Source organism: Chiloscyllium plagiosum, unplaced genomic scaffold (assembly GCF_037043375.1).
Source record: "Chiloscyllium plagiosum isolate Xiang-an unplaced genomic scaffold, Cpla_swu_hap1 HiC_scaffold_55, whole genome shotgun sequence".
NCBI classification, from domain to species: Eukaryota; Metazoa; Chordata; class Chondrichthyes; order Orectolobiformes; family Hemiscylliidae; genus Chiloscyllium; species Chiloscyllium plagiosum.
The window spans coordinates 1,026,849-1,051,469 of NW_028270194.1; the positions used below are offsets into that span (position 1 = coordinate 1,026,849).

The 24,621-nt window shown below is 52.0% G+C and overlaps 19 non-coding genes across 19 annotated transcripts; 9 read left to right on the forward strand and 10 right to left on the reverse strand.

Annotated features, from left to right (window-relative positions):
• Positions 1-177: 177 nt before the first annotated feature.
• On the reverse strand, positions 178-250 carry trnam-cau (transfer RNA methionine (anticodon CAU)). Its single transcript has one exon. It is a non-coding gene; the product is annotated as a tRNA-Met (tRNA).
• A 2,098-nt stretch (positions 251-2,348) lies between these two features.
• trnaa-agc (transfer RNA alanine (anticodon AGC)) lies at positions 2,349-2,421 on the forward strand. Its single transcript has one exon. It is a non-coding gene; the product is annotated as a tRNA-Ala (tRNA).
• Positions 2,422-2,701: 280 nt separating this feature from the next.
• Positions 2,702-2,774, reverse strand: trnam-cau (transfer RNA methionine (anticodon CAU)). Its single transcript has one exon. It is a non-coding gene; the product is annotated as a tRNA-Met (tRNA).
• A 2,096-nt stretch (positions 2,775-4,870) lies between these two features.
• Positions 4,871-4,943, forward strand: trnaa-agc (transfer RNA alanine (anticodon AGC)). Its single transcript has one exon. It is a non-coding gene; the product is annotated as a tRNA-Ala (tRNA).
• Positions 4,944-5,223: 280 nt separating this feature from the next.
• trnam-cau (transfer RNA methionine (anticodon CAU)) lies at positions 5,224-5,296 on the reverse strand. The gene has a single exon. It is a non-coding gene; the product is annotated as a tRNA-Met (tRNA).
• A 2,096-nt stretch (positions 5,297-7,392) lies between these two features.
• Positions 7,393-7,465, forward strand: trnaa-agc (transfer RNA alanine (anticodon AGC)). Its single transcript has one exon. It is a non-coding gene; the product is annotated as a tRNA-Ala (tRNA).
• Positions 7,466-7,745: 280 nt separating this feature from the next.
• On the reverse strand, positions 7,746-7,818 carry trnam-cau (transfer RNA methionine (anticodon CAU)). Its single transcript has one exon. It is a non-coding gene; the product is annotated as a tRNA-Met (tRNA).
• Positions 7,819-9,911: 2,093 nt separating this feature from the next.
• Positions 9,912-9,984, forward strand: trnaa-agc (transfer RNA alanine (anticodon AGC)). The gene has a single exon. It is a non-coding gene; the product is annotated as a tRNA-Ala (tRNA).
• A 280-nt stretch (positions 9,985-10,264) lies between these two features.
• Positions 10,265-10,337, reverse strand: trnam-cau (transfer RNA methionine (anticodon CAU)). The gene has a single exon. It is a non-coding gene; the product is annotated as a tRNA-Met (tRNA).
• A 2,099-nt stretch (positions 10,338-12,436) lies between these two features.
• Positions 12,437-12,509, forward strand: trnaa-agc (transfer RNA alanine (anticodon AGC)). Its single transcript has one exon. It is a non-coding gene; the product is annotated as a tRNA-Ala (tRNA).
• Positions 12,510-12,789: 280 nt separating this feature from the next.
• Positions 12,790-12,862, reverse strand: trnam-cau (transfer RNA methionine (anticodon CAU)). The gene has a single exon. It is a non-coding gene; the product is annotated as a tRNA-Met (tRNA).
• A 2,098-nt stretch (positions 12,863-14,960) lies between these two features.
• trnaa-agc (transfer RNA alanine (anticodon AGC)) lies at positions 14,961-15,033 on the forward strand. The gene has a single exon. It is a non-coding gene; the product is annotated as a tRNA-Ala (tRNA).
• Positions 15,034-15,313: 280 nt separating this feature from the next.
• Positions 15,314-15,386, reverse strand: trnam-cau (transfer RNA methionine (anticodon CAU)). The gene has a single exon. It is a non-coding gene; the product is annotated as a tRNA-Met (tRNA).
• A 2,103-nt stretch (positions 15,387-17,489) lies between these two features.
• Positions 17,490-17,562, forward strand: trnaa-agc (transfer RNA alanine (anticodon AGC)). Its single transcript has one exon. It is a non-coding gene; the product is annotated as a tRNA-Ala (tRNA).
• A 280-nt stretch (positions 17,563-17,842) lies between these two features.
• trnam-cau (transfer RNA methionine (anticodon CAU)) lies at positions 17,843-17,915 on the reverse strand. Its single transcript has one exon. It is a non-coding gene; the product is annotated as a tRNA-Met (tRNA).
• A 2,097-nt stretch (positions 17,916-20,012) lies between these two features.
• trnaa-agc (transfer RNA alanine (anticodon AGC)) lies at positions 20,013-20,085 on the forward strand. Its single transcript has one exon. It is a non-coding gene; the product is annotated as a tRNA-Ala (tRNA).
• Positions 20,086-20,365: 280 nt separating this feature from the next.
• trnam-cau (transfer RNA methionine (anticodon CAU)) lies at positions 20,366-20,438 on the reverse strand. The gene has a single exon. It is a non-coding gene; the product is annotated as a tRNA-Met (tRNA).
• A 2,098-nt stretch (positions 20,439-22,536) lies between these two features.
• Positions 22,537-22,609, forward strand: trnaa-agc (transfer RNA alanine (anticodon AGC)). Its single transcript has one exon. It is a non-coding gene; the product is annotated as a tRNA-Ala (tRNA).
• A 280-nt stretch (positions 22,610-22,889) lies between these two features.
• Positions 22,890-22,962, reverse strand: trnam-cau (transfer RNA methionine (anticodon CAU)). Its single transcript has one exon. It is a non-coding gene; the product is annotated as a tRNA-Met (tRNA).
• Positions 22,963-24,621: the final 1,659 nt, after the last annotated feature.

Consider the following 24,621-nt stretch of genomic DNA (forward strand, 5'->3'; position numbering starts at 1 on the left):
AGTTTACAAAATGCTGCGCAGAACAAAAAGTTGAGCACGTGTCGCCCAGATGTTAAACCTTGCAGCAGCGCGTTTGCTCTGGTGTGGTCAGCTCAAATCAGGCGTGAAGCCGTCCAAAGCAAATATTCTTGCCCGCGGAGAGAAAGAAAACACGCACGGTGGCAAAGGCCACAGTCTTGCCTTCTCTGAGGATTGAACTCAGGACCTTCAGATTATGAGACTGACGCGCTGCCTACTGCGCTAAGAAGGCCAGCCGACAGCCGAGTGGCATACCGGGTGCCCAAATAGGCCGGTTTTCAAGGTGCTGCGAGCCACAGAACAAGCCTTGTCAGAAAGCTGCAGCTCAAGTGAGGCCAGGATATCGGCTTTCAATCCACAATCATGCACGTCGCCCGTTACATGCTGGGCTCCGGCCCGTGCAGAGACACGGCCCACTCGCGGTGCCGCAGAGCCGTGGCGTCAGGAGGTCGGCAAAGCCCGGTATGTCTTGCTCTTGGCAGCCAACATTCGGCCTCTTTGTCTCGATGGCTCCGCTACTGGAGAGCCACGCCACAGCGCACTAAGATCCTTTGCTCAGCAAGAAGGGAGGTGCTTCCGTTTACCAAAGAGCCTAAGAAAATGAGGGTTTGGTTAAGAAAAAGAAGGAAGCACATGTCAGGTATAGACAGGATAGATCGAGTGAATCCTTACCAGAGTATAAAGACAGTCGGGAAATCAGGAGGGCAAAAAGGGGACCTGAGATAGCTTTGGCAGATAGAGTTAAGGAAAATCCAAAGGGTTTTTACAAATACATTATAAGGACAAAAGGGTGACTAGGGAGAGAATAGGGCCCCTCAATGATCAGCACAGCGGCCTTTGTGTCGAGCCGCAGGAGAGGTGGGGGGTGGGGGGGGGGGGGGCTGGGCGATACTAAACGAGTAGTTTGCATCAGTGTTTACTGTGGAAAAGGATAGAATGTAGGGAGAAGTATAGAATATAGGGAAATGGATGGTGACATCTTGTAAATTGTCCACATTGCAGGGGAGGAATGCTGGATGCCTTGAAACGCATACAAGTGGATAAATGCCCAGGACCTGAGCAGGTCTGTGGGAAGCTACGGAAGTGATTGCTGGGCCCCTTGCTGAGATATTTATATCATTGATATAAAATCATGAGGCGTATAGATAGGATAAATAGACAAAGTCTTTTCCCTGGGGTGCGGGAGACCAGCACTAGAGGGCAGAGGTTTAGGGTGAGAGGGAAAAGATATGAAAGAGAACTAAGGGGCACCTTTTTCACACAGAGGGTGGTACGTGTATGGAATGAGCTGCCAGAGGAAGTGGCGGAGGCTAGTACAATTGCAACATTTAAAAGGCATCTGGATGGCTATATAAATAGGAAGGGTTTGGAGGGATATGGCCCGGGTGCCGGCAGGTACGACTAGATTGGGATGGGATATCTGGTCGGAACGGTCCGACCGAAGGGTCTCTTTCCGTGATGTACATCTCTATGACTCTATGACTCCTTCCAAGCAAAGTTTTCCCGCGAAGCAGCGCTCTAAACTGCTCGATGACAACTTACTATGTCAATGTCCGGACGAAGGAGCCTTCCATTCCTGTCGGAAAACTGGCTGTGGACTTCTCTTCGTTTCTTCTTCTTGAAATTTGGCCTGCACGGGGTGTGCCACTTCCACAGTTGCACAAGTTGAACAGCAACGCATCCGAGCAGGTCAGCACTAAGGAAAGGCCCTACCGGTCAGACAGGGCTCGCGGGTGCTGCTTCAGACGAGTGGCGGTTGCTATTTGCATCTCGGCCTGCTTGGCGTGTATCTGAAAGCAGCACTTTGCGGAACCTGACCGCATGGCTGCAGCTCACGAGGATGAAGGAGAAGCCCTCTTTTTTTGTCTGGTAACAGCCCCCAGTGTTCTCTTTCTCCAAAATACACCTTCTTCTTCTTCAGAGAATTCTGCCTGTTGGTGTGCTGTGACGTCTGCAGTTGCAAACCACGAGCAGCAGGGAGCCCTCTGGAGGAACACAACATCCACGCAGTCAGTCAGCACTCACTTGAAAGTGTCGCAAGTCTCCAATCAGTCAGACAGCGCTCTCGAGTGCTACCTCACACTTGTTGTGACTGCTCGTGCCGATCGGTTCCTTTGGATTCTGGAATCTCAGAGCGTCTCGCTGGCGATTCTTTCGGCGGCACCGTGTTTTCCAGAAGACTTCGCGCTCGTGCTGCTGCTGCTCGGATGTGCCGATAGTCGCATCGCGTTGTTCGGCTGAATACAGCGTACAATCTCGAGAGGAAATCGCCTGCTGCTCTCAGCTCATCGTTCCGAAGCACCATGGGGCTGAGGTGAGCACCTAGCATAGGGGAATTAGCTCAAATGGTAGAGCGCTCGCTTAGCATGCGAGAGGTAGTGGGATCGATGCCCACATTCTCCACAATGCTTTTCCTGGGGACACGTTTGGGACGCAAGCAGTGTGACCTCGCGTGAACCCTGCATGTGGCTCCAGTCTTTGCTGCTGCACAGATGGCACGATGGTGAGTTTACAAAATGCTGCGCAGAACAAAAAGTTGAGCACGTGTCGCCCAGATGTTAAACCTTGCAGCAGCGCGTTTGCTCTGGTGTGGTCAGCTCAAATCAGGCGTGAAGCCGTCCAAAGCGAATATTCTTGCCCGCGGAGAGAAAGAAAACACGCACGGTGGCAAAGGCCACAGTCTTGCCTTCTCTGAGGATTGAACTCAGGACCTTCAGATTATGAGACTGACGCGCTGCCTACTGCGCTAAGAAGGCCAGCCGACAGCCAAGTGGCATACCGGGTGCCCAAATAGGCCGGTTTTCAAGGTGCTGCGAGCCACAGAACAAGCCTTGTCAGAAAGCTGCAGCTCAAGTGAGGCCAGGATATCGGCTTTCAATCCACAATCATGCACGTCGCCCGTTACATGCTGGGCTCCGGCCCGTGCAGAGACACGGCCCACTCGCGGTGCCGCAGAGCCGTGGCGTCAGGAGGTCGGCAAAGCCCGGTATGTCTTGCTCTTGGCAGCCAACATTCGGCCTCTTTGTCTCGATGGCTCCGCTACTGGAGAGCCACGCCACAGCGCACTAAGATCCTTTGCTCAGCAAGAAGGGAGGTGCTTCCGTTTACCAAAGAGCCTAAGAAAATGAGGGTTTGGTTAAGAAAAAGAAGGAAGCACATGTCAGGTATAGACAGGATAGATCGAGTGAATCCTTACCAGAGTATAAAGACAGTCGGGAAATCAGGAGGGCAAAAAGGGGACCTGAGATAGCTTTGGCAGATAGAGTTAAGGAAAATCCAAAGGATTTTTACAAATACATTATAAGGACAAAAGGGTGACTAGGGAGAGAATAGGGCCCCTCAATGATCAGCACAGCGGCCTTTGTGTCGAGCCGCAGGAGAGGTGGGGGGTGGGGGGGGGGGGCTGGGCGATACTAAACGAGTAGTTTGCATCAGTGTTTACTGTGGAAAAGGATAGAATGTAGGGAGAAGTATAGAATATAGGGAAATGGATGGTGACATCTTGTAAATTGTCCACATTGCAGAGGAGGAATGCTGGATGCCTTGAAACGCATACAAGTGGATAAATGCCCAGGACCTGAGCAGGTCTGTGGGAAGCTAGGGAAGTGATTGCTGGGCCCCTTGCTGAGATATTTATATCATTGATATAAAATCATGAGGCGTATAGATAGGATAAATAGACAAAGTCTTTTCCCTGGGGTGCGGGAGACCAGCACTAGAGGGCAGAGGTTTAGGGTGAGAGGGAAAAGATATGAAAGAGAACTAAGGGGCACCTTTTTCACACAGAGGGTGGTACGTGTATGGAATGAGCTGCCAGAGGAAGTGGCGGAGGCTAGTACAATTGCAACATTTAAAAGGCATCTGGATGGCTATATAAATAGGAAGGGTTTGGAGGGATATGGCCCGGGTGCCGGCAGGTACGACTACATTGGGATGGGATATCTGGTCGGAACGGTCCGACCGAAGGGTCTCTTTCCGTGATGTACATCTCTATGACTCTATGACTCCTTCCAAGCAAAGTTTTCCCGCGAAGCAGCGCTCTAAACTGCTCGATGACAACTTACTATGTCAATGTCCGGACGAAGGAGCCTTCCATTCCTGTCGGAAAACTGGCTGTGGACTTCTCTTCGTTTCTTCTTCTTGAAATTTGGCCTGCACGGGGTGTGCCACTTCCACAGTTGCACAAGTTGAACAGCAACGCATCCGAGCAGGTCAGCACTAAGGAAAGGCCCTACCGGTCAGACAGGGCTCGCGGGTGCTGCTTCAGACGAGTGGCGGTTGCTATTTGCATCTCGGCCTGCTTGGCGTGTATCTGAAAGCAGCACTTTGCGGAACCTGACCGCATGGCTGCAGCTCACGAGGATGAAGGAGAAGCCCTCTTTTTTTGTCTGGTAACAGCCCCCAGTGTTCTCTTTCTCCAAAATACACCTTCTTCTTCTTCAGAGAATTCTGCCTGTTGGTGTGCTGTGACGTCTGCAGTTGCAAACCACGAGCAGCAGGGAGCCCTCTGGAGGAACACAACATCCACGCAGTCAGTCAGCACTCACTTGAAAGTGTCGCAAGTCTCCAATCAGTCAGACAGCGCTCTCGAGTGCTACCTCACACTTGTTGTGACTGCTCGTGCCGATCGGTTCCTTTGGATTCTGGAATCTCAGAGCGTCTCGCTGGCGATTCTTTCGGCGGCACCGTGTTTTCCAGAAGACTTCGCGCTCGTGCTGCTGCTGCTCGGATGTGCCGATAGTCGCATCGCGTTGTTCGGCTGAATACAGCGTACAATCTCGAGAGGAAATCGCCTGCTGCTCTCAGCTCATCGTTCCGAAGCACCATGGGGCTGAGGTGAGCACCTAGCATAGGGGAATTAGCTCAAATGGTAGAGCGCTCGCTTAGCATGCGAGAGGTAGTGGGATCGATGCCCACATTCTCCACAATGCTTTTCCTGGGGACACGTTTGGGACGCAAGCAGTGTGACCTCGCGTGAACCCTGCATGTGGCTCCAGTCTTTGCTGCTGCACAGATGAAACGATGGTGAGTTTACAAAATGCTGCGCAGAACAAAAAGTTGAGCACGTGTCGCCCAGATGTTAAACCTTGCAGCAGCGCGTTTGCTCTGGTGTGGTCAGCTCAAATCAGGCGTGAAGCCGTCCAAAGCAAATATTCTTGCCCGCGGAGAGAAAGAAAACACGCACGGTGGCAAAGGCCACAGTCTTGCCTTCTCTGAGGATTGAACTCAGGACCTTCAGATTATGAGACTGACGCGCTGCCTACTGCGCTAAGAAGGCCAGCCGACAGCCGAGTGGCATACCGGGTGCCCAAATAGGCCGGTTTTCAAGGTGCTGCGAGCCACAGAACAAGCCTTGTCAGAAAGCTGCAGCTCAAGTGAGGCCAGGATATCGGCTTTCAATCCACAATCATGCACGTCGCCCGTTACATGCTGGGCTCCGGCCCGTGCAGAGACACGGCCCACTCGCGGTGCCGCAGAGCCGTGGCGTCAGGAGGTCGGCAAAGCCCGGTATGTCTTGCTCTTGGCAGCCAACATTCGGCCTCTTTGTCTCGATGGCTCCGCTACTGGAGAGCCACGCCACAGCGCACTAAGATCCTTTGCTCAGCAAGAAGGGAGGTGCTTCCGTTTACCAAAGAGCCTAAGAAAATGAGGGTTTGGTTAAGAAAAAGAAGGAAGCACATGTCAGGTATAGACAGGATAGATCGAGTGAATCCTTACCAGAGTATAAAGACAGTCGGGAAATCAGGAGGGCAAAAAGGGGACCTGAGATAGCTTTGGCAGATAGAGTTAAGGAAAATCCAAAGGGTTTTTACAAATACATTATAAGGACAAAAGGGTGACTAGGGAGAGAATAGGGCCCCTCAATGATCAGCACAGCGGCCTTTGTGTCGAGCCGCAGGAGAGGTGGGGGGTGGGGGGGGGGGGCTGGGCGATACTAAACGAGTAGTTTGCATCAGTGTTTACTGTGGAAAAGGATAGAATGTAGGGAGAAGTATAGAATATAGGGAAATGGATGGTGACATCTTGTAAATTGTCCACATTGCAGAGGAGGAATGCTGGATGCCTTGAAACGCATACAAGTGGATAAATGCCCAGGACCTGAGCAGGTCTGTGGGAAGCTAGGGAAGTGATTGCTGGGCCCCTTGCTGAGATATTTATATCATTGATATAAAATCATGAGGCGTATAGATAGGATAAATAGACAAAGTCTTTTCCCTGGGGTGCGGGAGACCAGCACTAGAGGGCAGAGGTTTAGGGTGAGAGGGAAAAGATATGAAAGAGAACTAAGGGGCACCTTTTTCACACAGAGGGTGGTACGTGTATGGAATGAGCTGCCAGAGGAAGTGGCGGAGGCTAGTACAATTGCAACATTTAAAAGGCATCTGGATGGCTATATAAATAGGAAGGGTTTGGAGGGATATGGCCCGGGTGCCGGCAGGTACGACTACATTGGGATGGGATATCTGGTCGGAACGGTCCGACCGAAGGGTCTCTTTCCGTGATGTACATCTCTATGACTCTATGACTCCTTCCAAGCAAAGTTTTCCCGCGAAGCAGCGCTCTAAACTGCTCGATGACAACTTACTATGTCAATGTCCGGACGAAGGAGCCTTCCATTCCTGTCGGAAAACTGGCTGTGGACTTCTCTTCGTTTCTTCTTCTTGAAATTTGGCCTGCACGGGGTGTGCCACTTCCACAGTTGCACAAGTTGAACAGCAACGCATCCGAGCAGGTCAGCACTAAGGAAAGGCCCTACCGGTCAGACAGGGCTCGCGGGTGCTGCTTCAGACGAGTGGCGGTTGCTATTTGCATCTCGGCCTGCTTGGCGTGTATCTGAAAGCAGCACTTTGCGGAACCTGACCGCATGGCTGCAGCTCACGAGGATGAAGGAGAAGCCCTCTTTTTTTGTCTGGTAACAGCCCCCAGTGTTCTCTTTCTCCAAAATACACCTTCTTCTTCTTCAGAGAATTCTGCCTGTTGGTGTGCTGTGACGTCTGCAGTTGCAAACCACGAGCAGCAGGGAGCCCTCTGGAGGAACACAACATCCACGCAGTCAGTCAGCACTCACTTGAAAGTGTCGCAAGTCTCCAATCAGTCAGACAGCGCTCTCGAGTGCTACCTCACACTTGTTGTGACTGCTCGTGCCGATCGGTTCCTTTGGATTCTGGAATCTCAGAGCGTCTCGCTGGCGATTCTTTCGGCGGCACCGTGTTTTCCAGAAGACTTCGCGCTCGTGCTGCTGCTGCTCGGATGTGCCGATAGTCGCATCGCGTTGTTCGGCTGAATACAGCGTACAATCTCGAGAGGAAATCGCCTGCTGCTCTCAGCTCATCGTTCCGAAGCACCATGGGGCTGAGGTGAGCACCTAGCATAGGGGAATTAGCTCAAATGGTAGAGCGCTCGCTTAGCATGCGAGAGGTAGTGGGATCGATGCCCACATTCTCCACAATGCTTTTCCTGGGGACACGTTTGGGACGCAAGCAGTGTGACCTCGCGTGAACCCTGCATGTGGCTCCAGTCTTTGCTGCTGCACAGATGGCACGATGGTGAGTTTACAAAATGCTGCGCAGAACAAAAAGTTGAGCACGTGTCGCCCAGATGTTAAACCTTGCAGCAGCGCGTTTGCTCTGGTGTGGTCAGCTCAAATCAGGCGTGAAGCCGTCCAAAGTAAATATTCTTGCCCGCGGAGAGAAAGAAAACACGCACGGTGGCAAAGGCCACAGTCTTGCCTTCTCTGAGGATTGAACTCAGGACCTTCAGATTATGAGACTGACGCGCTGCCTACTGCGCTAAGAAGGCCAGCCGACAGCCGAGTGGCATACCGGGTGCCCAAATAGGCCGGTTTTCAAGGTGCTGCGAGCCACAGAACAAGCCTTGTCAGAAAGCTGCAGCTCAAGTGAGGCCAGGATATCGGCTTTCAATCCACAATCACGCACGTCGCCCGTTACATGCTGGGCTCCGGCCCGTGCAGAGACACGGCCCACTCGCGGTGCCGCAGAGCCGTGGCGTCAGGAGGTCGGCAAAGCCCGGTATGTCTTGCTCTTGGCAGCCAACATTCGGCCTCTTTGTCTCGATGGCTCCGCTACTGGAGAGCCACGCCACAGCGCACTAAGATCCTTTGCTCAGCAAGAAGGGAGGTGCTTCCGTTTACCAAAGAGCCTAAGAAAATGAGGGTTTGGTTAAGAAAAAGAAGGAAGCACATGTCAGGTATAGACAGGATAGATCGAGTGAATCCTTACCAGAGTATAAAGACAGTCGGGAAATCAGGAGGGCAAAAAGGGGACCTGAGATAGCTTTGGCAGATAGAGTTAAGGAAAATCCAAAGGGTTTTTACAAATACATTATAAGGACAAAAGGGTGACTAGGGAGAGAATAGGGCCCCTCAATGATCAGCACAGCGGCCTTTGTGTCGAGCCGCAGGAGAGGTGGGGGGTGGGGGGGGGCTGGGCGATACTAAACGAGTAGTTTGCATCAGTGTTTACTGTGGAAAAGGATAGAATGTAGGGAGAAGTATAGAATATAGGGAAATGGATGGTGACATCTTGTAAATTGTCCACATTGCAGAGGAGGAATGCTGGATGCCTTGAAACGCATACAAGTGGATAAATGCCCAGGACCTGAGCAGGTCTGTGGGAAGCTAGGGAAGTGATTGCTGGGCCCCTTGCTGAGATATTTATATCATTGATATAAAATCATGAGGCGTATAGATAGGATAAATAGACAAAGTCTTTTCCCTGGGGTGCGGGAGACCAGCACTAGAGGGCAGAGGTTTAGGGTGAGAGGGAAAAGATATGAAAGAGAACTAAGGGGCACCTTTTTCACACAGAGGGTGGTACGTGTATGGAATGAGCTGCCAGAGGAAGTGGCGGAGGCTAGTACAATTGCAACATTTAAAAGGCATCTGGATGGCTATATAAATAGGAAGGGTTTGGAGGGATATGGCCCGGGTGCCGGCAGGTACGACTACATTGGGATGGGATATCTGGTCGGAACGGTCCGACCGAAGGGTCTCTTTCCGTGATGTACATCTCTATGACTCTATGACTCCTTCCAAGCAAAGTTTTCCCGCGAAGCAGCGCTCTAAACTGCTCGATGACAACTTACTATGTCAATGTCCGGACGAAGGAGCCTTCCATTCCTGTCGGAAAACTGGCTGTGGACTTCTCTTCGTTTCTTCTTCTTGAAATTTGGCCTGCACGGGGTGTGCCACTTCCACAGTTGCACAAGTTGAACAGCAACGCATCCGAGCAGGTCAGCACTAAGGAAAGGCCCTACCGGTCAGACAGGGCTCGCGGGTGCTGCTTCAGACGAGTGGCGGTTGCTATTTGCATCTCGGCCTGCTTGGCGTGTATCTGAAAGCAGCACTTTGCGGAACCTGACCGCATGGCTGCAGCTCACGAGGATGAAGGAGAAGCCCTCTTTTTTTGTCTGGTAACAGCCCCCAGTGTTCTCTTTCTCCAAAATACACCTTCTTCTTCTTCAGAGAATTCTGCCTGTTGGTGTGCTGTGACGTCTGCAGTTGCAAACCACGAGCAGCAGGGAGCCCTCTGGAGGAACACAACATCCACGCAGTCAGTCAGCACTCACTTGAAAGTGTCGCAAGTCTCCAATCAGTCAGACAGCGCTCTCGAGTGCTACCTCACACTTGTTGTGACTGCTCGTGCCGATCGGTTCCTTTGGATTCTGGAATCTCAGAGCGTCTCGCTGGCGATTCTTTCGGCGGCACCGTGTTTTCCAGAAGACTTCGCGCTCGTGCTGCTGCTGCTCGGATGTGCCGATAGTCGCATCGCGTTGTTCGGCTGAATACAGCGTACAATCTCGAGAGGAAATCGCCTGCTGCTCTCAGCTCATCGTTCCGAAGCACCATGGGGCTGAGGTGAGCACCTAGCATAGGGGAATTAGCTCAAATGGTAGAGCGCTCGCTTAGCATGCGAGAGGTAGTGGGATCGATGCCCACATTCTCCACAATGCTTTTCCTGGGGACACGTTTGGGACGCAAGCAGTGTGACCTCGCGTGAACCCTGCATGTGGCTCCAGTCTTTGCTGCTGCACAGATGGCACGATGGTGAGTTTACAAAATGCTGCGCAGAACAAAAAGTTGAGCACGTGTCGCCCAGATGTTAAACCTTGCAGCAGCGCGTTTGCTCTGGTGTGGTCAGCTCAAATCAGGCGTGAAGCCGTCCAAAGCAAATATTCTTGCCCGCGGAGAGAAAGAAAACACGCACGGTGGCAAAGGCCACAGTCTTGCCTTCTCTGAGGATTGAACTCAGGACCTTCAGATTATGAGACTGACGCGCTGCCTACTGCGCTAAGAAGGCCAGCCGACAGCCGAGTGGCATACCGGGTGCCCAAATAGGCCGGTTTTCAAGGTGCTGCGAGCCACAGAACAAGCCTTGTCAGAAAGCTGCAGCTCAAGTGAGGCCAGGATATCGGCTTTCAATCCACAATCACGCACGTCGCCCGTTACATGCTGGGCTCCGGCCCGTGCAGAGACACGGCCCACTCGCGGTGCCGCAGAGCCGTGGCGTCAGGAGGTCGGCAAAGCCCGGTATGTCTTGCTCTTGGCAGCCAACATTCGGCCTCTTTGTCTCGATGGCTCCGCTACTGGAGAGCCACGCCACAGCGCACTAAGATCCTTTGCTCAGCAAGAAGGGAGGTGCTTCCGTTTACCAAAGAGCCTAAGAAAATGAGGGTTTGGTTAAGAAAAAGAAGGAAGCACATGTCAGGTATAGACAGGATAGATCGAGTGAATCCTTACCAGAGTATAAAGACAGTCGGGAAATCAGGAGGGCAAAAAGGGGACCTGAGATAGCTTTGGCAGATAGAGTTAAGGAAAATCCAAAGGGTTTTTACAAATACATTATAAGGACAAAAGGGTGACTAGGGAGAGAATAGGGCCCCTCAATGATCAGCACAGCGGCCTTTGTGTCGAGCCGCAGGAGAGGTGGGGGGTGGGGGGGGGGGGGGGCTGGGCGATACTAAACGAGTAGTTTGCATCAGTGTTTACTGTGGAAAAGGATAGAATGTAGGGAGAAGTATAGAATATAGGGAAATGGATGGTGACATCTTGTAAATTGTCCACATTGCAGAGGAGGAATGCTGGATGCCTTGAAACGCATACAAGTGGATAAATGCCCAGGACCTGAGCAGGTCTGTGGGAAGCTAGGGAAGTGATTGCTGGGCCCCTTGCTGAGATATTTATATCATTGATATAAAATCATGAGGCGTATAGATAGGATAAATAGACAAAGTCTTTTCCCTGGGGTGCGGGAGACCAGCACTAGAGGGCAGAGGTTTAGGGTGAGAGGGAAAAGATATGAAAGAGAACTAAGGGGCACCTTTTTCACACAGAGGGTGGTACGTGTATGGAATGAGCTGCCAGAGGAAGTGGCGGAGGCTAGTACAATTGCAACATTTAAAAGGCATCTGGATGGCTATATAAATAGGAAGGGTTTGGAGGGATATGGCCCGGGTGCCGGCAGGTACGACTAGATTGGGATGGGATATCTGGTCGGAACGGTCCGACCGAAGGGTCTCTTTCCGTGATGTACATCTCTATGACTCTATGACTCCTTCCAAGCAAAGTTTTCCCGCGAAGCAGCGCTCTAAACTGCTCGATGACAACTTACTATGTCAATGTCCGGACGAAGGAGCCTTCCATTCCTGTCGGAAAACTGGCTGTGGACTTCTCTTCGTTTCTTCTTCTTGAAATTTGGCCTGCACGGGGTGTGCCACTTCCACAGTTGCACAAGTTGAACAGCAACGCATCCGAGCAGGTCAGCACTAAGGAAAGGCCCTACCGGTCAGACAGGGCTCGCGGGTGCTGCTTCAGACGAGTGGCGGTTGCTATTTGCATCTCGGCCTGCTTGGCGTGTATCTGAAAGCAGCACTTTGCGGAACCTGACCGCATGGCTGCAGCTCACGAGGATGAAGGAGAAGCCCTCTTTTTTTGTCTGGTAACAGCCCCCAGTGTTCTCTTTCTCCAAAATACACCTTCTTCTTCTTCAGAGAATTCTGCCTGTTGGTGTGCTGTGACGTCTGCAGTTGCAAACCACGAGCAGCAGGGAGCCCTCTGGAGGAACACAACATCCACGCAGTCAGTCAGCACTCACTTGAAAGTGTCGCAAGTCTCCAATCAGTCAGACAGCGCTCTCGAGTGCTACCTCACACTTGTTGTGACTGCTCGTGCCGATCGGTTCCTTTGGATTCTGGAATCTCAGAGCGTCTCGCTGGCGATTCTTTCGGCGGCACCGTGATTTCCAGAAGACTTCGCGCTCGTGCTGCTGCTGCTCGGATGTGCCGATAGTCGCATCGCGTTGTTCGGCTGAATACAGCGTACAATCTCGAGAGGAAATCGCCTGCTGCTCTCAGCTCATCGTTCCGAAGCACCATGGGGCTGAGGTGAGCACCTAGCATAGGGGAATTAGCTCAAATGGTAGAGCGCTCGCTTAGCATGCGAGAGGTAGTGGGATCGATGCCCACATTCTCCACAATGCTTTTCCTGGGGACACGTTTGGGACGCAAGCAGTGTGACCTCGCGTGAACCCTGCATGTGGCTCCAGTCTTTGCTGCTGCACAGATGGCACGATGGTGAGTTTACAAAATGCTGCGCAGAACAAAAAGTTGAGCACGTGTCGCCCAGATGTTAAACCTTGCAGCAGCGCGTTTGCTCTGGTGTGGTCAGCTCAAATCAGGCGTGAAGCCGTCCAAAGCAAATATTCTTGCCCGCGGAGAGAAAGAAAACACGCACGGTGGCAAAGGCCACAGTCTTGCCTTCTCTGAGGATTGAACTCAGGACCTTCAGATTATGAGACTGACGCGCTGCCTACTGCGCTAAGAAGGCCAGCCGACAGCCGAGTGGCATACCGGGTGCCCAAATAGGCCGGTTTTCAAGGTGCTGCGAGCCACAGAACAAGCCTTGTCAGAAAGCTGCAGCTCAAGTGAGGCCAGGATATCGGCTTTCAATCCACAATCACGCACGTCGCCCGTTACATGCTGGGCTCCGGCCCGTGCAGAGACACGGCCCACTCGCGGTGCCGCAGAGCCGTGGCGTCAGGAGGTCGGCAAAGCCCGGTATGTCTTGCTCTTGGCAGCCAACATTCGGCCTCTTTGTCTCGATGGCTCCGCTACTGGAGAGCCACGCCACAGCGCACTAAGATCCTTTGCTCAGCAAGAAGGGAGGTGCTTCCGTTTACCAAAGAGCCTAAGAAAATGAGGGTTTGGTTAAGAAAAAGAAGGAAGCACATGTCAGGTATAGACAGGATAGATCGAGTGAATCCTTACCAGAGTATAAAGACAGTCGGGAAATCAGGAGGGCAAAAAGGGGACCTGAGATAGCTTTGGCAGATAGAGTTAAGGAAAATCCAAAGGGTTTTTACAAATACATTATAAGGACAAAAGGGTGACTAGGGAGAGAATAGGGCCCCTCAATGATCAGCACAGCGGCCTTTGTGTCGAGCCGCAGGAGAGGTGGGGGGTGGGGGGGGGGGGGGCTGGGCGATACTAAACGAGTAGTTTGCATCAGTGTTTACTGTGGAAAAGGATAGAATGTAGGGAGAAGTATAGAATATAGGGAAATGGATGGTGACATCTTGTAAATTGTCCACATTGCAGAGGAGGAATGCTGGATGCCTTGAAACGCATACAAGTGGATAAATGCCCAGGACCTGAGCAGGTCTGTGGGAAGCTAGGGAAGTGATTGCTGGGCCCCTTGCTGAGATATTTATATCATTGATATAAAATCATGAGGCGTATAGATAGGATAAATAGAGAAAGTCTTTTCCCTGGGGTGCGGGAGACCAGCACTAGAGGGCAGAGGTTTAGGGTGAGAGGGAAAAGATATGAAAGAGAACTAAGGGGCACCTTTTTCACACAGAGGGTGGTACGTGTATGGAATGAGCTGCCAGAGGAAGTGGCGGAGGCTAGTACAATTGCAACATTTAAAAGGCATCTGGATGGCTATATAAATAGGAAGGGTTTGGAGGGATATGGCCCGGGTGCCGGCAGGTACGACTAGATTGGGATGGGATATCTGGTCGGAACGGTCCGACCGAAGGGTCTCTTTCCGTGATGTACATCTCTATGACTCTATGACTCCTTCCAAGCAAAGTTTTCCCGCGAAGCAGCGCTCTAAACTGCTCGATGACAACTTACTATGTCAATGTCCGGACGAAGGAGCCTTCCATTCCTGTCGGAAAACTGGCTGTGGACTTCTCTTCGTTTCTTCTTCTTGAAATTTGGCCTGCACGGGGTGTGCCACTTCCACAGTTGCACAAGTTGAACAGCAACGCATCCGAGCAGGTCAGCACTAAGGAAAGGCCCTACCGGTCAGACAAGGCTCGCGGGTGCTGCTTCAGACGAGTGGCGGTTGCTATTTGCATCTCGGCCTGCTTGGCGTGTATCTGAAAGCAGCACTTTGCGGAACCTGACCGCATGGCTGCAGCTCACGAGGATGAAGGAGAAGCCCTCTTTTTTTGTCTGGTAACAGCCCCCAGTGTTCTCTTTCTCCAAAATACACCTTCTTCTTCTTCAGAGAATTCTGCCTGTTGGTGTGCTGTGACGTCTGCAGTTGCAAACCACGAGCAGCAGGGAGCCCTCTGGAGGAACACAACATCCACGCAGTCAGTCAGCACTCACTTGAAAGTGTCGCAAGTCTCCAATCAGTCAGACAGCGCTCTCGAGTGCTACCTCACACTTGTTGTGACTGCTCGTGCCGATCGGTTCCTTTGGATTCTGGAATCTCAGAGCGTCTCGCTGGCGATTCTTTCGGCGGCACCGTGTTTTCCAGAAGACTTCGCGCTCGTGCTGCTGCTGCTCGGATGTGCCGATAGTCGCATCGCGTTGTTCGGCTGAATACAGCGTACAATCTCGAGAGGAAATCGCCTGCTGCTCTCAGCTCATCGTTCCGAAGCACCATGGGGCTGAGGTGAGCACCTAGCATAGGGGAATTAGCTCAAATGGTAGAGCGCTCGCTTAGCATGCGAGAGGTAGTGGGATCGATGCCCACATTCTCCACAATGCTTTTCCTGGGGACACGTTTGGGACGCAAGCAGTGTGACCTCGCGTGAACCCTGCATGTGGCTCCAGTCTTTGCTGCTGCACAGATGGCACGATGGTGAGTTTACAAAATGCTGCGCAGAACAAAAAGTTGAGCACGTGTCGCCCAGATGTTAAACCTTGCAGCAGCGCGTTTGCTCTGGTGTGGTCAGCTCAAATCAGGCGTGAAGCCGTCCAAAGCAAATATTCTTGCCCGCGGAGAGAAAGAAAACACGCACGGTGGCAAAGGCCACAGTCTTGCCTTCTCTGAGGATTGAACTCAGGACCTTCAGATTATGAGACTGACGCGCTGCCTACTGCGCTAAGAAGGCCAGCCTACAGCCGAGTGGCATACCGGGTGCCCAAATAGGCCGGTTTTCAAGGTGCTGCGAGCCACAGAACAAGCCTTGTCAGAAAGCTGCAGCTCAAGTGAGGCCAGGATATCGGCTTTCAATCCACAATCACGCACGTCGCCCGTTACATGCTGGGCTCCGGCCCGTGCAGAGACACGGCCCACTCGCGGTGCCACAGAGCCGTGGCGTCAGGAGGTCGGCAAAGCCCGGTATGTCTTGCTCTTGGCAGCCAACATTCGGCCTCTTTGTCTCGATGGCTCCGCTACTGGAGAGCCACGCCACAGCGCACTAAGATCCTTTGCTCAGCAAGAAGGGAGGTGCTTCCGTTTACCAAAGAGCCTAAGAAAATGAGGGTTTGGTTAAGAAAAAGAAGGAAGCACATGTCAGGTATAGACAGGATAGATCGAGTGAATCCTTACCAGAGTATAAAGACAGTCGGGAAATCAGGAGGGCAAAAAGGGGACCTGAGATAGCTTTGGCAGATAGAGTTAAGGAAAATCCAAAGGGTTTTTACAAATACATTATAAGGACAAAAGGGTGACTAGGGAGAGAATAGGGCCCCTCAATGATCAGCACAGCGGCCTTTGTGTCGAGCCGCAGGAGAGGTGGGGGGTTGGGGGGGGGGGGGGGGGGCTGGGCGATACTAAACGAGTAGTTTGCATCAGTGTTTACTGTGGAAAAGGATAGAATGTAGGGAGAAGTATAGAATATAGGGAAATGGATGGTGACATCTTGTAAATTGTCCACATTGCAGAGGAGGAATGCTGGATGCCTTGAAACGCATACAAGTGGATAAATGCCCAGGACCTGAGCAGGTCTGTGGGAAGCTAGGGAAGTGATTGCTGGGCCCCTTGCTGAGATATTTATATCATTGATATAAAATCATGAGGCGTATAGATAGGATAAATAGACAAAGTCTTTTCCCTGGGGTGCGGGAGACCAGCACTAGAGGGCAGAGGTTTAGGGTGAGAGGGAAAAGATATGAAAGAGAACTAAGGGGCACCTTTTTCACACAGAGGGTGGTACGTGTATGGAATGAGCTGCCAGAGGAAGTGGCGGAGGCTAGTACAATTGCAACATTTAAAAGGCATCTGGATGGCTATATAAATAGGAAGGGTTTGGAGGGATATGGCCCGGGTGCCGGCAGGTACGACTACATTGGGATGGGATATCTGGTCGGAACGGTCCGACCGAAGGGTCTCTTTCCGTGATGTACATCTCTATGACTCTATGACTCCTTCCAAGCAAAGTTTTCCCGCGAAGCAGCGCTCTAAACTGCTCGATGACAACTTACTATGTCAATGTCCGGACGAAGGAGCCTTCCATTCCTGTCGGAAAACTGGCTGTGGACTTCTCTTCGTTTCTTCTTCTTGAAATTTGGCCTGCACGGGGTGTGCCACTTCCACAGTTGCACAAGTTGAACAGCAACGCATCCGAGCAGGTCAGCACTAAGGAAAGGCCCTACCGGTCAGACAGGGCTCGCGGGTGCTGCTTCAGACGAGTGGCGGTTGCTATTTGCATCTCGGCCTGCTTGGCGTGTATCTGAAAGCAGCACTTTGCGGAACCTGACCGCATGGCTGCAGCTCACGAGGATGAAGGAGAAGCCCTCTTTTTTTGTCTGGTAACAGCCCCCAGTGTTCTCTTTCTCCAAAATACACCTTCTTCTTCTTCAGAGAATTCTGCCTGTTGGTGTGCTGTGACGTCTGCAGTTGCAAACCACGAGCAGCAGGGAGCCCTCTGGAGGAACACAACATCCACGCAGTCAGTCAGCACTCACTTGAAAGTGTCGCAAGTCTCCAATCAGTCAGACAGCGCTCTCGAGTGCTACCTCACACTTGTTGTGACTGCTCGTGCCGATCGGTTCCTTTGGATTCTGGAATCTCAGAGCGTCTCGCTGGCGATTCTTTCGGCGGCACCGTGTTTTCCAGAAGACTTCGCGCTCGTGCTGCTGCTGCTCGGATGTGCCGATAGTCGCATCGCGTTGTTCGGCTGAATACAGCGTACAATCTCGAGAGGAAATCGCCTGCTGCTCTCAGCTCATCGTTCCGAAGCACCATGGGGCTGAGGTGAGCACCTAGCATAGGGGAATTAGCTCAAATGGTAGAGCGCTCGCTTAGCATGCGAGAGGTAGTGGGATCGATGCCCACATTCTCCACAATGCTTTTCCTGGGGACACGTTTGGGACGCAAGCAGTGTGACCTCGCGTGAACCCTGCATGTGGCTCCAGTCTTTGCTGCTGCACAGATGGCACGATGGTGAGTTTACAAAATGCTGCGCAGAACAAAAAGTTGAGCACGTGTCGCCCAGATGTTAAACCTTGCAGCAGCGCGTTTGCTCTGGTGTGGTCAGCTCAAATCAGGCGTGAAGCCGTCCAAAGCAAATATTCTTGCCCGCGGAGAGAAAGAAAACACGCACGGTGGCAAAGGCCACAGTCTTGCCTTCTCTGAGGATTGAACTCAGGACCTTCAGATTATGAGACTGACGCGCTGCCTACTGCGCTAAGAAGGCCAGCCGACAGCCGAGTGGCATACCGGGTGCCCAAATAGGCCGGTTTTCAAGGTGCTGCGAGCCACAGAACAAGCCTTGTCAGAAAGCTGCAGCTCAAGTGAGGCCAGGATATCGGCTTTCAATCCACAATCATGCACGTCGCCCGTTACATGCTGGGCTCCGGCCCGTGCAGAGACACGGCCCACTCGCGGTGCCGCAGAGCCGTGGCGTCAGGAGGTCGGCAAAGCCCGGTATGTCTTGCTCTTGGCAGCCAACATTCGGCCTCTTTGTCTCGATGGCTCCGCTACTGGAGAGCCACGCCACAGCGCACTAAGATCCTTTGCTCAGCAAGAAGGGAGGTGCTTCCGTTTACCAAAGAGCCTAAGAAAATGAGGGTTTGGTTAAGAAAAAGAAGGAAGCACATGTCAGGTATAGACAGGATAGATCGAGTGAATCCTTACCAGAGTATAAAGACAGTCGGGAAATCAGGAGGGCAAAAAGGGGACCTGAGATAGCTTTGGCAGATAGAGTTAAGGAAAATCCAAAGGGTTTTTACAAATACATTATAAGGACAAAAGGGTGACTAGGGAGAGAATAGGGCCCCTCAATGATCAGCACAGCGGCCTTTGTGTCGAGCCGCAGGAGAGGTGGGGGGTGGGGGGGGGGCGGCTGGGCGATACTAAACGAGTAGTTTGCATCAGTGTTTACTGTGGAAAAGGATAGAATGTAGGGAGAAGTATAGAATATAGGGAAATGGATGGTGACATCTTGTAAATTGTCCACATTGCAGAGGAGGAATGCTGGATGCCTTGAAACGCATACAAGTGGATAAATGCCCAGGACCTGAGCAGGTCTGTGGGAAGCTAGGGAAGTGATTGCTGGGCCCCTTGCTGAGATATTTATATCATTGATATAAAATCATGAGGCGTATAGATAGGATAAATAGAGAAAGTCTTTTCCCTGGGGTGCGGGAGACCAGCACTAGAGGGCAGAGGTTTAGGGTGAGAGGGAAAAGATATGAAAGAGAACTAAGGGGCACCTTTTTCACACAGAGGGTGGTACGTGTATGGAATGAGCTGCCAGAGGAAGTGGCGGAGGCTAGTACAATTGCAACATTTAAAAGGCATCTGGATGGCTATATAAATAGGAAGGGTTTGGAGGGATATGGCCCGGGTGCCGGCAGGTACGACTAGATTGGGATGGGATATCTGGTCGGAACGGTCCGACCGAAGGGTCTCTTTCCGTGATGTACATCTCTATGACTCTATGACTCCTTCCAAGCAAAGTTTTCCCGCGAAGCAGCGCTCTAAACTGCTCGATGACAACTTACTATGTCAATGTCCGGACGAAGGAGCCTTCCATTCCTGTCGGAAAACTGGCTGTGGACTTCTCTTCGTTTCTTCTTCTTGAAATTTGGCCTGCACGGGGTGTGCCACTTCCACAGTTGCACAAGTTGAACAGCAACGCATCCGAGCAGGTCAGCACTAAGGAAAGGCCCTACCGGTCAGACAGGGCTCGCGGGTGCTGCTTCAGACGAGTGGCGGTTGCTATTTGCATCTCGGCCTGCTTGGCGTGTATCTGAAAGCAGCACTTTGCGGAACCTGACCGCATGGCTGCAGCTCACGAGGATGAAGGAGAAGCCCTCTTTTTTTGTCTGGTAACAGCCCCCAGTGTTCTCTTTCTCCAAAATACACCTTCTTCTTCTTCAGAGAATTCTGCCTGTTGGTGTGCTGTGACGTCTGCAGTTGCAAACCACGAGCAGCAGGGAGCCCTCTGGAGGAACACAACATCCACGCAGTCAGTCAGCACTCACTTGAAAGTGTCGCAAGTCTCCAATCAGTCAGACAGCGCTCTCGAGTGCTACCTCACACTTGTTGTGACTGCTCGTGCCGATCGGTTCCTTTGGATTCTGGAATCTCAGAGCGTCTCGCTGGCGATTCTTTCGGCGGCACCGTGTTTTCCAGAAGACTTCGCGCTCGTGCTGCTGCTGCTCGGATGTGCCGATAGTCGCATCGCGTTGTTCGGCTGAATACAGCGTACAATCTCGAGAGGAAATCGCCTGCTGCTCTCAGCTCATCGTTCCGAAGCACCATGGGGCTGAGGTGAGCACCTAGCATAGGGGAATTAGCTCAAATGGTAGAGCGCTCGCTTAGCATGCGAGAGGTAGTGGGATCGATGCCCACATTCTCCACAATGCTTTTCCTGGGGACACGTTTGGGACGCAAGCAGTGTGACCTCGCGTGAACCCTGCATGTGGCTCCAGTCTTTGCTGCTGCACAGATGGCACGATGGTGAGTTTACAAAATGCTGCGCAGAACAAAAAGTTGAGCACGTGTCGCCCAGATGTTAAACCTTGCAGCAGCGCGTTTGCTCTGGTGTGGTCAGCTCAAATCAGGCGTGAAGCCGTCCAAAGCAAATATTCTTGCCCGCGGAGAGAAAGAAAACACGCACGGTGGCAAAGGCCACAGTCTTGCCTTCTCTGAGGATTGAACTCAGGACCTTCAGATTATGAGACTGACGCGCTGCCTACTGCGCTAAGAAGGCCAGCCGACAGCCGAGTGGCATACCGGGTGCCCAAATAGGCCGGTTTTCAAGGTGCTGCGAGCCACAGAACAAGCCTTGTCAGAAAGCTGCAGCTCAAGTGAGGCCAGGATATCGGCTTTCAATCCACAATCACGCACGTCGCCCGTTACATGCTGGGCTCCGGCCCGTGCAGAGACACGGCCCACTCGCGGTGCCGCAGAGCCGTGGCGTCAGGAGGTCGGCAAAGCCCGGTATGTCTTGCTCTTGGCAGCCAACATTCGGCCTCTTTGTCTCGATGGCTCCGCTACTGGAGAGCCACGCCACAGCGCACTAAGATCCTTTGCTCAGCAAGAAGGGAGGTGCTTCCGTTTACCAAAGAGCCTAAGAAAATGAGGGTTTGGTTAAGAAAAAGAAGGAAGCACATGTCAGGTATAGACAGGATAGATCGAGTGAATCCTTACCAGAGTATAAAGACAGTCGGGAAATCAGGAGGGCAAAAAGGGGACCTGAGATAGCTTTGGCAGATAGAGTTAAGGAAAATCCAAAGGGTTTTTACAAATACATTATAAGGACAAAAGGGTGACTAGGGAGAGAATAGGGCCCCTCAATGATCAGCACAGCGGCCTTTGTGTCGAGCCGCAGGAGAGGTGGGGGGTGGGGGGGGGGGGGGCTGGGCGATACTAAACGAGTAGTTTGCATCAGTGTTTACTGTGGAAAAGGATAGAATGTAGGGAGAAGTATAGAATATAGGGAAATGGATGGTGACATCTTGTAAATTGTCCACATTGCAGAGGAGGAATGCTGGATGCCTTGAAACGCATACAAGTGGATAAATGCCCAGGACCTGAGCAGGTCTGTGGGAAGCTAGGGAAGTGATTGCTGGGCCCCTTGCTGAGATATTTATATCATTGATATAAAATCATGAGGCGTATAGATAGGATAAATAGACAAAGTCTTTTCCCTGGGGTGCGGGAGACCAGCACTAGAGGGCAGAGGTTTAGGGTGAGAGGGAAAAGATATGAAAGAGAACTAAGGGGCACCTTTTTCACACAGAGGGTGGTACGTGTATGGAATGAGCTGCCAGAGGAAGTGGCGGAGGCTAGTACAATTGCAACATTTAAAAGGCATCTGGATGGCTATATAAATAGGAAGGGTTTGGAGGGATATGGCCCGGGTGCCGGCAGGTACGACTACATTGGGATGGGATATCTGGTCGGAACGGTCCGACCGAAGGGTCTCTTTCCGTGATGTACATCTCTATGACTCTATGACTCCTTCCAAGCAAAGTTTTCCCGCGAAGCAGCGCTCTAAACTGCTCGATGACAACTTACTATGTCAATGTCCGGACGAAGGAGCCTTCCATTCCTGTCGGAAAACTGGCTGTGGACTTCTCTTCGTTTCTTCTTCTTGAAATTTGGCCTGCACGGGGTGTGCCACTTCCACAGTTGCACAAGTTGAACAGCAACGCATCCGAGCAGGTCAGCACTAAGGAAAGGCCCTACCGGTCAGACAGGGCTCGCGGGTGCTGCTTCAGACGAGTGGCGGTTGCTATTTGCATCTCGGCCTGCTTGGCGTGTATCTGAAAGCAGCACTTTGCGGAACCTGACCGCATGGCTGCAGCTCACGAGGATGAAGGAGAAGCCCTCTTTTTTTGTCTGGTAACAGCCCCCAGTGTTCTCTTTCTCCAAAATACACCTTCTTCTTCTTCAGAGAATTCTGCCTGTTGGTGTGCTGTGACGTCTGCAGTTGCAAACCACGAGCAGCAGGGAGCCCTCTGGAGGAACACAACATCCACGCAGTCAGTCAGCACTCACTTGAAAGTGTCGCAAGTCTCCAATCAGTCAGACAGCGCTCTCGAGTGCTACCTCACACTTGTTGTGACTGCTCGTGCCGATCGGTTCCTTTGGATTCTGGAATCTCAGAGCGTCTCGCTGGCGATTCTTTCGGCGGCACCGTGTTTTCCAGAAGACTTCGCGCTCGTGCTGCTGCTGCTCGGATGTGCCGATAGTCGCATCGCGTTGTTCGGCTGAATACAGCGTACAATCTCGAGAGGAAATCGCCTGCTGCTCTCAGCTCATCGTTCCGAAGCACCATGGGGCTGAGGTGAGCACCTAGCATAGGGGAATTAGCTCAAATGGTAGAGCGCTCGCTTAGCATGCGAGAGGTAGTGGGATCGATGCCCACATTCTCCACAATGCTTTTCCTGGGGACACGTTTGGGACGCAAGCAGTGTGACCTCGCGTGAACCCTGCATGTGGCTCCAGTCTTTGCTGCTGCACAGATGGCACGATGGTGAGTTTACAAAATGCTGCGCAGAACAAAAAGTTGAGCACGTGTCGCCCAGATGTTAAACCTTGCAGCAGCGCGTTTGCTCTGGTGTGGTCAGCTCAAATCAGGCGTGAAGCCGTCCAAAGCAAATATTCTTGCCCGCGGAGAGAAAGAAAACACGCACGGTGGCAAAGGCCACAGTCTTGCCTTCTCTGAGGATTGAACTCAGGACCTTCAGATTATGAGACTGACGCGCTGCCTACTGCGCTAAGAAGGCCAGCCGACAGCCGAGTGGCATACCGGGTGCCCAAATAGGCCGGTTTTCAAGGTGCTGCGAGCCACAGAACAAGCCTTGTCAGAAAGCTGCAGCTCAAGTGAGGCCAGGATATCGGCTTTCAATCCACAATCACGCACGTCGCCCGTTACATGCTGGGCTCCGGCCCGTGCAGAGACACGGCCCACTCGCGGTGCCGCAGAGCCGTGGCGTCAGGAGGTCGGCAAAGCCCGGTATGTCTTGCTCTTGGCAGCCAACATTCGGCCTCTTTGTCTCGATGGCTCCGCTACTGGAGAGCCACGCCACAGCGCACTAAGATCCTTTGCTCAGCAAGAAGGGAGGTGCTTCCGTTTACCAAAGAGCCTAAGAAAATGAGGGTTTGGTTAAGAAAAAGAAGGAAGCACATGTCAGGTATAGACAGGATAGATCGAGTGAATCCTTACCAGAGTATAAAGACAGTCGGGAAATCAGGAGGGCAAAAAGGGGACCTGAGATAGCTTTGGCAGATAGAGTTAAGGAAAATCCAAAGGGTTTTTACAAATACATTATAAGGACAAAAGGGTGACTAGGGAGAGAATAGGGCCCCTCAATGATCAGCACAGCGGCCTTTGTGTCGAGCCGCAGGAGAGGTGGGGGGTGGGGGGGGGGGGGGGCTGGGCGATACTAAACGAGTAGTTTGCATCAGTGTTTACTGTGGAAAAGGATAGAATGTAGGGAGAAGTATAGAATATAGGGAAATGGATGGTGACATCTTGTAAATTGTCCACATTGCAGAGGAGGAATGCTGGATGCCTTGAAACGCATACAAGTGGATAAATGCCCAGGACCTGAGCAGGTCTGTGGGAAGCTAGGGAAGTGATTGCTGGGCCCCTTGCTGAGATATTTATATCATTGATATAAAATCATGAGGCGTATAGATAGGATAAATAGAGAAAGTCTTTTCCCTGGGGTGCGGGAGACCAGCACTAGAGGGCAGAGGTTTAGGGTGAGAGGGAAAAGATATGAAAGAGAACTAAGGGGCACCTTTTTCACACAGAGGGTGGTACGTGTATGGAATGAGCTGCCAGAGGAAGTGGCGGAGGCTAGTACAATTGCAACATTTAAAAGGCATCTGGATGGCTATATAAATAGGAAGGGTTTGGAGGGATATGGCCCGGGTGCCGGCAGGTACGACTAGATTGGGATGGGATATCTGGTCGGAACGGTCCGACCGAAGGGTCTCTTTCCGTGATGTACATCTCTATGACTCTATGACTCCTTCCAAGCAAAGTTTTCCCGCGAAGCAGCGCTCTAAACTGCTCGATGACAACTTACTATGTCAATGTCCGGACGAAGGAGCCTTCCATTCCTGTCGGAAAACTGGCTGTGGACTTCTCTTCGTTTCTTCTTCTTGAAATTTGGCCTGCACGGGGTGTGCCACTTCCACAGTTGCACAAGTTGAACAGCAACGCATCCGAGCAGGTCAGCACTAAGGAAAGGCCCTACCGGTCAGACAGGGCTCGCGGGTGCTGCTTCAGACGAGTGGCGGTTGCTATTTGCATCTCGGCCTGCTTGGCGTGTATCTGAAAGCAGCACTTTGCGGAACCTGACCGCATGGCTGCAGCTCACGAGGATGAAGGAGAAGCCCTCTTTTTTTGTCTGGTAACAGCCCCCAGTGTTCTC